Consider the following 12,451-nt stretch of genomic DNA (forward strand, 5'->3'; position numbering starts at 1 on the left):
CCAGGTTTATATGGGAAGCACACAAGCAAGACATGAACACCACAGCACTCTTGTCCATTCATGTTCCCCAGTGACTGGTATTTAGAAGCATACTTCCTCTGATACTGAAGGTAATAGATGGGAATGGATAGCCACCTTGACTAGTAGCCATTGATACCGTTACATCTAATCTTCAAAATTTAAAGCCTTCCAAGCTGGTGCCCATCACTACATACATCTTGTAGTGAATTCCGTAGTTTAGGTGCTGTGTGAAATCCTGGAAGCTACTATATATCACTATAATATAACAATAGTTGCCTATTCTCTCACATCCTTACTGTACCTATTGTATCAATACTTCCTCTGATGTACTTTGCCTGTTTGGCCAGCTGCAAAGATTGTCCATCTGATTTAGGTTCTTGTGTCTAATATCCTGTAGTTTGATCTTGTAATTCTCTTCTTAGATTATCAAGGTAAATATCCTATTCTAAGTGATACATTGTAATTTCTTTTAAGTATTGTGCATTACTAAGAATTCTACCTTCTTCCTCAAACTGTCAACATACTAATGGAAATATGACAATGAAAAACAATCTGCTAAAGGGTGATTTGTCCGTTGGCTGCTTTCCCTAGGGCAGTGTGTATAATCCTTAATTCATCCTCTAGCTTTTTCTAAAAAATGTGAAATTGGTGAGTGTGCTTTTGTCTACATTCTGATCTAGGGCCTTTGCTTTCCCACTTAGATCTGTCCAGCCACAGGATGGCCCCAAACTTTCTGAAGACAAGTTTGTTATTCAGCAATAAATCTCTAGGAAGTTAATAGTTCCAGTTCTTTTTTATTAATATCATACACTTACATCCCACTGTTCATAGGTGGTATACAAGCACTGGCCAGATCAAAACCTGCTTAGTTTCAACAAGGTGTCTGCATCATTTGCCTAGGTCCTAGGACTATGCCTCATTAAGAGCTGAAATTGCTAGGAAGGTGTTATTTATAAGCAAAAGTCACTACCCTTCCTAAGGTGCTTACAGTCATAATATAGGCTTTGTGTAGGAGCATGAGCTAGTACCACTGCTAGAATGCTCATAGGGATAGCACCCCCCCATAACTATGGATAGTGTAGGGTCAACCACAGGCATCCCAGTAGGATTATTTATTTTATTTTCTTTATTATTTGATTTATATCCCGCCCTTCCTCCCAGCAGGAGCCCAGGATGGAATTGTATGAACGTGAGTAGAAAGGTATTTTCCCTATTTCCATGCACCTGACCCAACCATCTGCCATAGTCAGATTTGCTCCTGAGCTCCATGTTTGTCACATTCTTGCATCATATTCCAGTGTTACAGAAACCAAAGCCAACTGTGTAGTTAGGAGCAGATACAGTTGTTAACATTGTCTACCATGTTTTCTGAGATAAAACAAAGGCTTGTGGTGTGGGGGTCAGCAAAATATTGTTAGCAGATGGACACATGCAGGGCGAGGGCGCAGTCTGTCCCTTCAATGTACAGTCCCTCTCAATTTGTCATGATGTGCATTAGGGTTCTGTAAAACCTAGACTCTGCTGAGCAACTGTGATCTCCGGGGAAAACTGGGGGGTTGTGTGAGCGGCAGGGGTGTAGAATTTGCTCTCCTGAATGGTGCTAACAGTTTTAAAATGTGTTAATGTGATCCTAGTTTCTACATAATGAAAAAAAATGGGGCTGGTGATTAGTCCATAATACTATTGTTATTTTTTCTTCAAAAAAATACAAGAGTGAAATAGTTGAGGCGCTGTGATTAATAATTAACTGCACTGTGGTAGATTGTCAAATTTTCCATATATTTTCATACCAATTTTTATGTAGGCAATATGGCCTAAATATATAATTATTAAACAGCTGGGAATGGCACCAAAGGAGCCCCTGTTGCACAAAATAAGCATTTGCAAAGAAAAGCTTTTTTCTTTCTGCATTTTTCTTTAATTAGTTGAATATTTACCTGGGGTACTATAATGGGCTATTTTTGAAAAAGGTTAATTAATTCTAATTTTTTAATTAGCTATGCTTTTATGTACTTCGACTGAGTACATGACATTATTATATAGGTTTATTTAAAATGTTAAAATCTCAAAGCTATTCAATCAGTAACTTGCACATAGGGGAGCTGGCTTTTCCTGTTTTCAATTTTGTACTACATTTTAAAATGGACACACCCCTAGAAACAGTTTGGAAAGAATTTTTAGCTCTACAAACCTGGGTACAAATCCACATCACTATGCAGCAGGAGAGAATCCATAGCTCTCCAGAATTCTCGTTATCCCTGATTATCGCCCACACTGCCTAAGGAGTCCAACAACATCTGGAGGGTTACAGTTCCTCACTCCAGCATTAGGACAAACGTTCTAATGGCAAGAGTGTTTGACAGTGGTAGATTTTCCTTTGCTGGAGGTATTTAAGCAGAAGCTGTATGTTAGGGATGCTGTAGTGGCAACCTACATTGCAGGCTAGCTAGATGACCTCCATGCTCTCTTCCAACTCTATAGTTCTGTGGTTTAAAAGTAAACACAGGATGTTGACGTTATGACCTCTGCTGAGCTGAAGGCTACTTCTCTGTGCAACTCTGAAAAATTAAGTACCAGTTTGGTTTATTTAGTTTAATTTTATTTAAAATGCAACACTGTAGTGATGCCTTTGCTGATGTTTTATAAAGAACTGCTGATAACTGCAATAAGCTTTGAGAGGAGAAGGGCTCCCATTTTGTAACATCACCTCTGCAAATTAAGATAACCTTTGAAATAAGTCAGTTCCAAGCCAAGATTAGAAGATGCTGAACCTGTGTAACCAAAACCTCACAGAGACAACTTGCATTACACATTTTGATATGGCAATGGGCTAATTCATATGTTTATAAATGAAGAAATCCTCTACAGAGGATAGAGTGCGGGTTTTGGTGTACATCTCTTCTTATGCACAGGAAGTAATGTATAAACATTGGCTATTCAAGGAGTCTACAATACCCAGCCAAATAACCGCTGTCCGAGCCTAAACTACTTAAAGCATGTAGTGAGTTTCCTCGGTGACAGAAAAGGTGATGCTTGCACTTGCAAGCATCAAGATGATGATTTAAGATGGACTTGCACATTGGAGCACTGCTTCTGTATTATGGTTGGAATGTGATGGTTGCCTCGTACATTTTTTTTTACTTTGTATGGCCATTTGCCATCTTCATAGAATGCTTTTGGGACACAGAACACGGAATGCAGAACAAAGGCCTAAACTTGTTTTTAAAAAGAATCAAATTACCTGTGCCTCTGGGGAATTCCCCACACATCTCGTGTCATCAGCAGGATGTGGTACATGAAGCAGCTGTGAAAGAGGGACTTGATCAACAAGCCTTTTCGTGCTGTTATGCAACACTAAGACAGAGAGCTGAACAGAGCTATGCAAAATGAATGCCCTGGTATGCTGCTAGGCCTATGAACAAGTGATCTCTAGAAAACATAGGTGTATAGTCACCATGTTGATCCATGTTCCCTTAAAATTGAGACATGTTTTGACTGAAAGCCACCACAATAAATAGAATCTCCTTGTTCCAAAGAAGGCTTCACATTGAAAAATGTTGGCCATTTTCAATCTTCTAAAGAAGATTTCCAGTTCTGAGTATCGTTTTGCAGCTTTCACTCTATTTTTTAAAAATAATTTCAAACAGGATATGCAAATTGACACAAGTGTACAAATGCAAAGCTCAACATGTTGAAAGAAAAAAGTTGCTGGAAAGTACTGCATTATCATATGGAAAACTTCTTAATTATCTTCATTTTTTCAGGAAGATAACATCAATAGGGACAACAAAACAATAAATACATACTGAAATTCAGCAGTTCAGCAATCAGGCTGCTACATTCAGTAGATATGATTCACAAAATATTCAGCACAATAAAGCTCACAGAAGGCAAAGATGTGACAAATTCAAAGAAAGCAAATGGCAAATATTACATGCTTTTTCAATCAAAGGATCTTAGAGAAACATTCCTAGTCATTAGTACAAGGATTCTAGGAAAGAGGAGTAGTTCCTCTCTGCATTTGAGCCTCATGAACCTGGCAAGTCACCTTGTGCACGATCAGAATAATCCACACTTTAGACATCCATTCTTTGTGACTTCAGAGCCTCCTGTTGCTTTCAGTTGCTTGCCCAAGCTGTCTTAGCTGCCTGAAATAAACAACACAACAGTTCTTTGGTAGGGGATTACCAGATTCCACCCCATACAACAAAACAAATTCTGGTTCCATTTCCATTAAACAGTATGCGGGCTGTTCCAGTTATCCTTTTCATTGTGCACTCATAATGATTTGTGCTCATGATAGCATTGGCTTAATCCCATTTTCAATACCATTTGTCCCTCCAAACATTTTAGGACAGACATACTGTGCATTTCCAACTGGTGCATATTCTGTAGCTTTCTGCTGAAATCCTGTAACTTGTTATACCACAAATGTTCTGGGTTGTTTGGTTTTTGCACTTTTTTTGCACTACAAGTGCAGAAGTGTCCCCCCAGAAGGCAATAACGCAATAACACTGAACAAGCTTTACAGGACAGCTAATAAGATCCTCCGTGGCGCAGAGTGGTAAGCGGCAGTAACGCAGCCGAAGCTCTGCTCACAGCCGGAGTTCGATTCCAACGGAAGGAGGAAGTCGAATCTCCGGTAAAAGGAGTCGAGGTCCACTCAGCCTTCCATCCATCCGTGGTCAGTAAAATGAGTACCCGGAATATGCTGGGGGGTAAAGAAAGGCCAGGGATGGAACTGGCAATCCCACCCCATATATATGGTCTGCCTAGTAAACATCGCAAGACGTCACCCTAAGAGTCGGAAACGACTCACACTACAAGTGCGGGGATACCTTTAATAGAGCTAATAATTGTGTGGATGGTCCAGCGTAAATCCACCACTAATGCACTATTATTAATAAGTGCTATGAAGGAAGCAGAGTTTTCAGTGCCAGGAACACCTGTACCTTACTGTATAACGCCTCTCCAGTGATTTGTATTTGTATGCTTGTAACGCTCAAGGCAAGACACTTGCTTTTGAAGCTGTAATTCTAAATGAGGCACCTAATTCTGTGTGGAATTTGGTTTGCGTTAACTTTCAAAAGAGAGAATGCTCAGGGTATGCACATGGGAAGAGCATTTGGGGTGGGGGGAGAGAAGATGGCAATGGTACAAATCCGTTCAAAAGTAAATCCCATTGAGTTCAATGGGATTTAACTCTCAGGCAAGTGGCATAAGATTGCAACCTAATTTTGTTCTGGAATTGTCACCCAACTATTGAATTGGGATAAATGTTTACTATTGGATATGTGTGAGCTTTTGCTGATGACTGGCAGATATCATTGGCATTTTTGCTAATTAAAACGCAATGACTGATATGCATGAGATAAATAATGGTTTTGAAATGGGTACTGAGATGTTTTCCCCTTTGCAGATATTCATGTCTGTGGTGGCTACCTGTAGTTATGCCTGATGGCTTAATAGCTAAGGTTAAGAGCTTACATTTTGACCTGAGGTACATACATTCCTCATTAGTGGAGTCCTGTTTGCCTCGAAACCTCCTCCCCCCACCTTTTAAACCTGCGTCTCTGATTTTTCCCTAATAGCAGGAACGTTTTACAAACTTCTCTTCAGTGCTCTGAGTGATGGGCTCAACTACAGACTCTCATCCCTATTGTCTTGCCTTTGTGCTTGCATTAGGGCCCTGCAATAATTATCAGCAGCATTCAGAAGGCTTCTCCATTGTTTTCATGAACAAATTATCCCATAATTACATAAGAGTCACTGCAATCCAAAGTGGCTGTTTTGCTCAGGTTGCAGTTACCAAAAGGCCTTTCGCTGTTCAGCTGTCACTCTCTCACTCGCAAGGAAGATCCATTTACTGCTGTGCCTTTCTTGGAGTAGGTATCATTAAATAGGTAGGCAAGGGAGGATTAGTCTCACTTTTCCAGGAGTTTTTAAGCTGTCACACCCACTAGCTTGCTTTTGCGATCTGACAGCCTCTGAGAACAGCATGGCAGTTATACCCCCTACCAGTAGACTCTGTCATGGGAGCTGCTAATGTGCCAGCTTCTTGAATTTGCTCTGCAAAGAGAGAACGAATCCTCACTGCACCATTCCATTGTACAATGCTTCCTTCTCCCCTTAGCCAGAGCTGTTGGCTAGAAAGGTCCAGAATGTTGCGATCAGCAGGACACAGCTGCTCTGATTCCTTCCCAGATGCTGTCCTAAATCCTCCCATCAATTTAGATTCCACTTTGGCCAAAGATTAGCGCATGGATCCCATCAAGGAGCAAGGCTTCAAGTCCTTTAAGCTGAAGGATGAAAAGTGGAATCACTTCATCTCAGCGGAGAAGAACCAAAAGCTTTTACTGGAGTTTTTGGATGAAGGCCAACATCAGAAGCTGGTCCTTTTTCTAGCCCTGGGGGGCAATCTGTATGGAGGTGATGGGCAGATAGGAGCAAAATACCCAAAGAGTTAGTGTGTTCAGAAATGGGAAGGCCTTCGATAAAATTTGGGTATGAGGAGCCTAAGGACTGGTCAGTAACTCCACATTTCAAGAGTCTTTGATTAAAGGAAGTGGTGGTGCAATTGTCTCCAGCTGTGCAAAGCTGAGGAGAGGAGAGGGGGAATAGTTCAATAAGTGAATCTCATGGTATGTGTAGGTTCTGATTAGGCGGCTTTCAAGGGGAAGGGGAACTTTTCCGCTGAAATGTTGGCAGGTATAATGAAGATTTGTTTCCAAAGTTGCTTGTGATTCTGATGCCCTGATTGTACTACAGAAAGATAAATGGCATAGTGCTAAATGCTGAAACATGGATTTGGCTTCCTAAATACCAGGGAGTAAGTCCCACTGAATTCAATAGGACTTACTTCTGTGTAGACATGTTTAGGATTGCGCTGTTATTTGTTAACATTTTTAAAATGCTAGTAAATAGTTTTCTTTACTCTTCAAAAGGGGTGTGTGTATATGTCCATGTGTCTGAGTGAGCAAACACGTACTTGTGCCATTGATTTTAAAGATTATAGTGGTCATATACATGGAATTGGTTGTAAAGAAAATATGCTGACAAGCATACAATAGAAAAGCAGATGAGGTTGATATGTAGGTTTTAAGAAGTATGTCTTTATCCACCATCTGAATACAGCAAAACTGAGAGGGGAAATGTCATTCTTACGTATTATTCTAATTTTCTTATACCAAATTGTTGTGTATAAGCAAAACACATATATTATTGCTGCTGTTTGATGGAGAGTTATTAAACAAGTTACTCGGTATATGTGTGTGTGTTACTCCTGCTATAACACTGGCTGACTTAAAGGTGTAAAATGCAGCTTCCTTAAATGTTTATAAATTGTTTTGACTAGCATTTAGGTCTGGTGATTCTCATTTTGTTTGTCATCCAGGCACCTATTTCTTGGAAAACAATGCTTTTGTATGCTTTGAGTAAAATGATGTTTGCAAAAGTATCTCAGTTTGGCTGTAAGCAGGATATAGAATTAGGAGAGGTCTCATCTCAACTTTTTGATCAAGTTCCCATTCTCATCAGCCAGTAATGTCAAATATATGGCTGCATGTCACTGAATGTATTTACATTTTTCTATATAATTTGTAGCTCCTCGTGTTTCCACCCTTTCCATATCTGCATTTAATTGAATAGTAGGCAAAGAAGGAGAGAGGAAACAACTGGGGCCACTGATTATATTATCTACCTGATGCTTCTTAAACTCTTTCGAGGTGTCTTTGGTGAAATAAGAGGAGCTCATTATAAATAGCGCTGAAAGGGCCATCTTATCTTTCCAACTACCTTGCCAAAATTAGCTATACGTGCAAATACATGTCATCAGCTAGCAAATATTTTGCTGAATAGAAAAAAATGAGATTTGTATGATTAAGTGGCTCAGCAAATTTAATGCTTATATGCAAAAAAAGGGGAAAAAGAAGCAAGCTAGATAAAGGAGGAAGTGTTTTGCCATTATCTTTTCTCATACGTCTGATGCAGCAACACTTTATTGGGTAGGACTTTGCACCCCTGGAAATGTTTCTCTTTTTTCGCTCAGATTATAGTTTCTGTACCACATCTCAAACGTATTTTCTTGTATACTTGCTGACAGGTTCTGTTGGTCATTCTTTCTAACCCAAACAATTACAGCGGCTGGTCCAGAGCAGGGCTGGAAGATGCAAGGAAGCATGTTGAGATGCGCAAAAATACAACGTATGTTCTACAAGGCCATGCAGCAAGAAGGACATACCTACCCCTCCCCACGTCGACAGAGCATTGTGATGAATTGGCAATGTATTTACACGGGGTTCACATATAGTCCCTCACACACTGAAAGCACACAGGAGGGGGTTGTGGGAGCTAGACACACACACCCTCATCAACCAAGCATATATTGGCCATGTCTTCCCAGCAGCTTGTCCTGCCCAAACCCACTGAAGTCAGACATGAATGCTGGGATGTGCTTTTCTTTAGTAGTTTTTATGGAAAGTTTTACTTCAAAGCGCTTCATGAACTAGATTACAGATTACACAGGATTCAGCATCATTACTAGGCATAACAAGGCATGACTGCACTGCATTAAGACTTTGTCGCAGCAACTAGACTCACCCCCTCACTGACGTTAAGTAAGGATGGGCGGGCACCCTGCTTGTGTGAACTGAGTGTCACTGTGGGAGCGCACATGCAGATGAGCACTCCTTCTCAGAGGGACAGTTAGAGCCCATTGAGATTGCCAGGGCCACAGCCTGTGAATCTGAGGTGAGGACAGTTGGATCCCCTCCTCAACATCCCCTCAGGAGGAGGCTTGCTTGTTGGTGGGGGCAGTGGCAGCGTGAGGAAGGAGGCGAAGGATAGGGGGAACAACTACGTCCTGATTGGACAGTACCTCTCTGGTAGTAACTGGAACTACAGGGGTGGAGCTGTCACTATCAGAAGCCAGATGCCTTCAAGCTCACCCACATCTGGAGGCACATCACTGGTGCTTCACATTGGTCCAAGTCTGTCTCCACCTCTTCCTCCTCATCACTACATTGCCATCCCATGGGACTCACGACATAGTTGGGCCTTTGGCAGCCATGCGAAGCAATCCTATGGCTGTACCAATGTAGGACTTCTCACAGTGAGGGAGAATCTTCACGTGGTTGCTTGGAGTTTTGCTGGCATCCATGTCATTGATGGAATGGAGCAAGCGGGTGGATCCCCTCAATCTCCTCACATATACTTTCAATGCATTGTTTTTTTCATGTGAACCTCCTACTGTTCTTGTATAAAGTTACCAAATTTCCCAGTTCTGCATCTGAGACCAAATCTTTAGAAATATAATGGTTGTTACAACTTTAGTGGTATTAAATTGTTTGCTTGCATTATTTCAAAATTGTTCAGGAGGAATGTCCTTCAGCAGTGGGTCAGTGTTGCAGAATAAAATACCAGAGCATTGATTTCAAGCAAATGCAATGCAAGTTTACCTGCTTTGTGTTTTATACTATCTTGTTCTTCCCTTTTTATTGTCCTCTTCTATTTCTATACAATAACTACTGTAATAGTTCTCTTTGTCCCTACGTACTAAAATAAGAACAACAACAATTTTGAAAACTCAGGCAATAAATCAGTCTAGTTAGCACACTTGCTCAAACAGTTACAGGAAACTCACAAACAGCATGATGAAGACGACCATCTTGCATACTGATCGGGTTGGATCCTGAGCTTCCATTTGTGGAAGGCATTGAGATCCAATGGAGGTCCTCCTTAGTGGAAGTGATTCAGCCTTTCCCCTGCAGCTCCCACTGCCACCTCCCAAACTGTTCCAGAGAGTCCTCAATCCTCTGGAGCAGCTTCTCGGTGAGCACAGGAGATTGCAAGGGGAAAGAGGAATCACTGAAAATTACCTCCACCCCCTCTAATGGAAGCATCTTGTGAGTGGAGTTCTCTGATGGTTCCCCAGCTGCACCCTGAGTCCTGTGCCATGTGGGGAAGGAAGATCTGGCCAAAACAGAGTACCCTCCTCTGTTTGCCCACCCTTCCCTTTGGTCCTTTCTGCTGCCACCAGTTGAAAGGGTTATTTTACCCCAGCTACCTTTAACCGAACAGTCTAAAACCTTCCACTGCGTCTCCCCAAGAACAATCCAAAGTAGTGGAGAACTTGGATACAGACATGAGTCGATGTATAAACAGAGACAATACAGTTTAATGAAATAAAGGTAAAAGTTTACTAATCAGATGAAAAAAGAGAGTTCTTAGGAAAAGTATTCTACATAAAAAAGTTACTGAAAAACAGTTTATGCCACCAGTGAAGCAAAAGAACAAATAAATGAAGGGATAAATGGAATCTGCTTTCCCCCTCTAGTTACAAACCCTACAGCTGAAGACTTGAATGTAAATTAGCTGTATCATATGCCCTTCAGGGTGTGTTTCCTTTGACCCCTGAGATCACGCCTTGATGTGAATGCCAAAACAAGTTACTGACCAGATGTAGCCTCTGGCTATGTGACTTGCAATCAAATTCAAGAAAATACAATGGCCTAAATTCCAACTGCAGATTTGCCTTCTCATCCTCTTTGAACTTCCCACCTTCCAATTTGAGCACGGACAGGTCAGGTTTAATAAGTTAACTCTATAACCCGAAACAAACTTACATGCAAGATACATAGGGTTGCAAGGTCAGAAGCATCCAAAACCCTGAGACTTCAGAGGCAGACCCTAGTGATGTCACAGGGGTGGGCCCAAGTGATGTCACAGGGGCGGGCCTTAGTGATGTCAAGGGGCAGGCCCTACTGATGTCATTAAGCATGATACATTAAGCATCAACTACAGTTGCTTGGAGCGTAGAATTCAAACAAAAATATTTCTCGGATTGGAAATTAAGATAGAAATCTTAGCTAAAAGATGGAGCCTGGGTAGGGAACATTTAATCTAGCCTACTTGCTTTTGGTAAGGAGAGTTTAAGTGCCTCAGGCCAGGCCAGTCACTAGGAGGCTATTGTAGGAAGAAAGGAGCCTAGTGGAGGTGTTAGATGGGAGCACTCAGGAGTAAAGATGGACGCCCCTGAAGGCTGCAATTCTAAACACATTTACTAAGGGGCTAAGTCCCATAGAACTCAATAGTACTTACTTCTTAAAAAAAACATTTTTATTAACTTTTTACTTTTACAGAAAAAGAAAGATCTACACTGACTCCAGAAGAATATACAGCAATCACAACAACAAAAGAGAAAATTTCATAGGATATACTGCTTTCAGGTAATGGAGTATACTAAATCCTTTTACAGTTATTGCTGTTGATAATAGGAGTCCCTCTCTATTCCTCCCATATATTAACTAGACATTAAACAACTAAACTAATTAACTGACTAACAACCCTGCAAAGGAAGCCATACAGGTAAATATTTAAAGAAGTATTAAAGCTGTCAAATGTTAGGACTCCAGTGATTGCTATATGCTGGGAACTAGACCATCATGTGGCTGGAACTGCTGAGTGGGATATAACATTATGAAATTCCATTCATTTCCTAATGCGTATCAGCACCATGCAAAGATTGATACCATAATACAGTAAATGTGATCAAGCATTCCATATCCATACATATTGTGCTGGAGGGATCATAGTATTAGCTTAATCACTGACAAAACAAAAATAGGGCTTACTTTTGAGTAGATATGCCACCCTGGGCTCCTACTGGGAGGAAGGGTGGGATATAAATCTAATAAACAAACAAATAAATAATAAATTATGGTTTGGATTGTGCTGTTGGTAAAGCTTAACTAGGGATTCTCTGCAAATATATCAATATCCAAGCAGAGCTGGCAACCCCCTGTCTGGAATGCCCTGCCCCAAACTTTTAACATGGCTGCTCCAAAGTTTTTTTACAGATTTGACCCTTCACTTCTTAAAGACGTTTGAGAAATGAGCAGACCTTGGAAAAGTTACTTTTTTGAACTACAACTCCCATCAGCCCAATCCAGTGGCCATGCTGGCTAGGGATGATGGGAGTTGTAGTTCAAAAAAGTAACTTTTCCAAGTTCTGGAAATGAGAAAGAGTTTCACTATTCTTTTCTGTCTACCATGTGGGCTGCTATAAACTCACTTTGATAGCCAACCCAATTCCAGTGAGTAATAATTGACAGAGAGAAAACGCATAAGGTTTGGTACCTTCACAAGCAGGCTTTTGGGGTGGGTTAGGTTTTATTATTATTGTTGAAATTTTTAATGTTTTAATGTATTTGTATGTTTTTATTTTGTACATCGTCCAGAGTGGCTGGACAGCCAGCCAGATGGGCAACAAACAAACAAACAAACAAACAAACAAACAAACAAACAAACAAACAAACAAACAAACAAACAAACAAACAAACAAACAAACAAACAAACAAACAAACAAACAGTAGCTTGGGAACAATAACAATTGCAGCCACACTTCCCAGTATGTGAATTCTCTTTTAACCCT

This window comes from Rhineura floridana, chromosome 2, assembly GCF_030035675.1.
Source record: "Rhineura floridana isolate rRhiFlo1 chromosome 2, rRhiFlo1.hap2, whole genome shotgun sequence".
Classification (NCBI taxonomy): domain Eukaryota; kingdom Metazoa; phylum Chordata; class Lepidosauria; order Squamata; family Rhineuridae; genus Rhineura; species Rhineura floridana.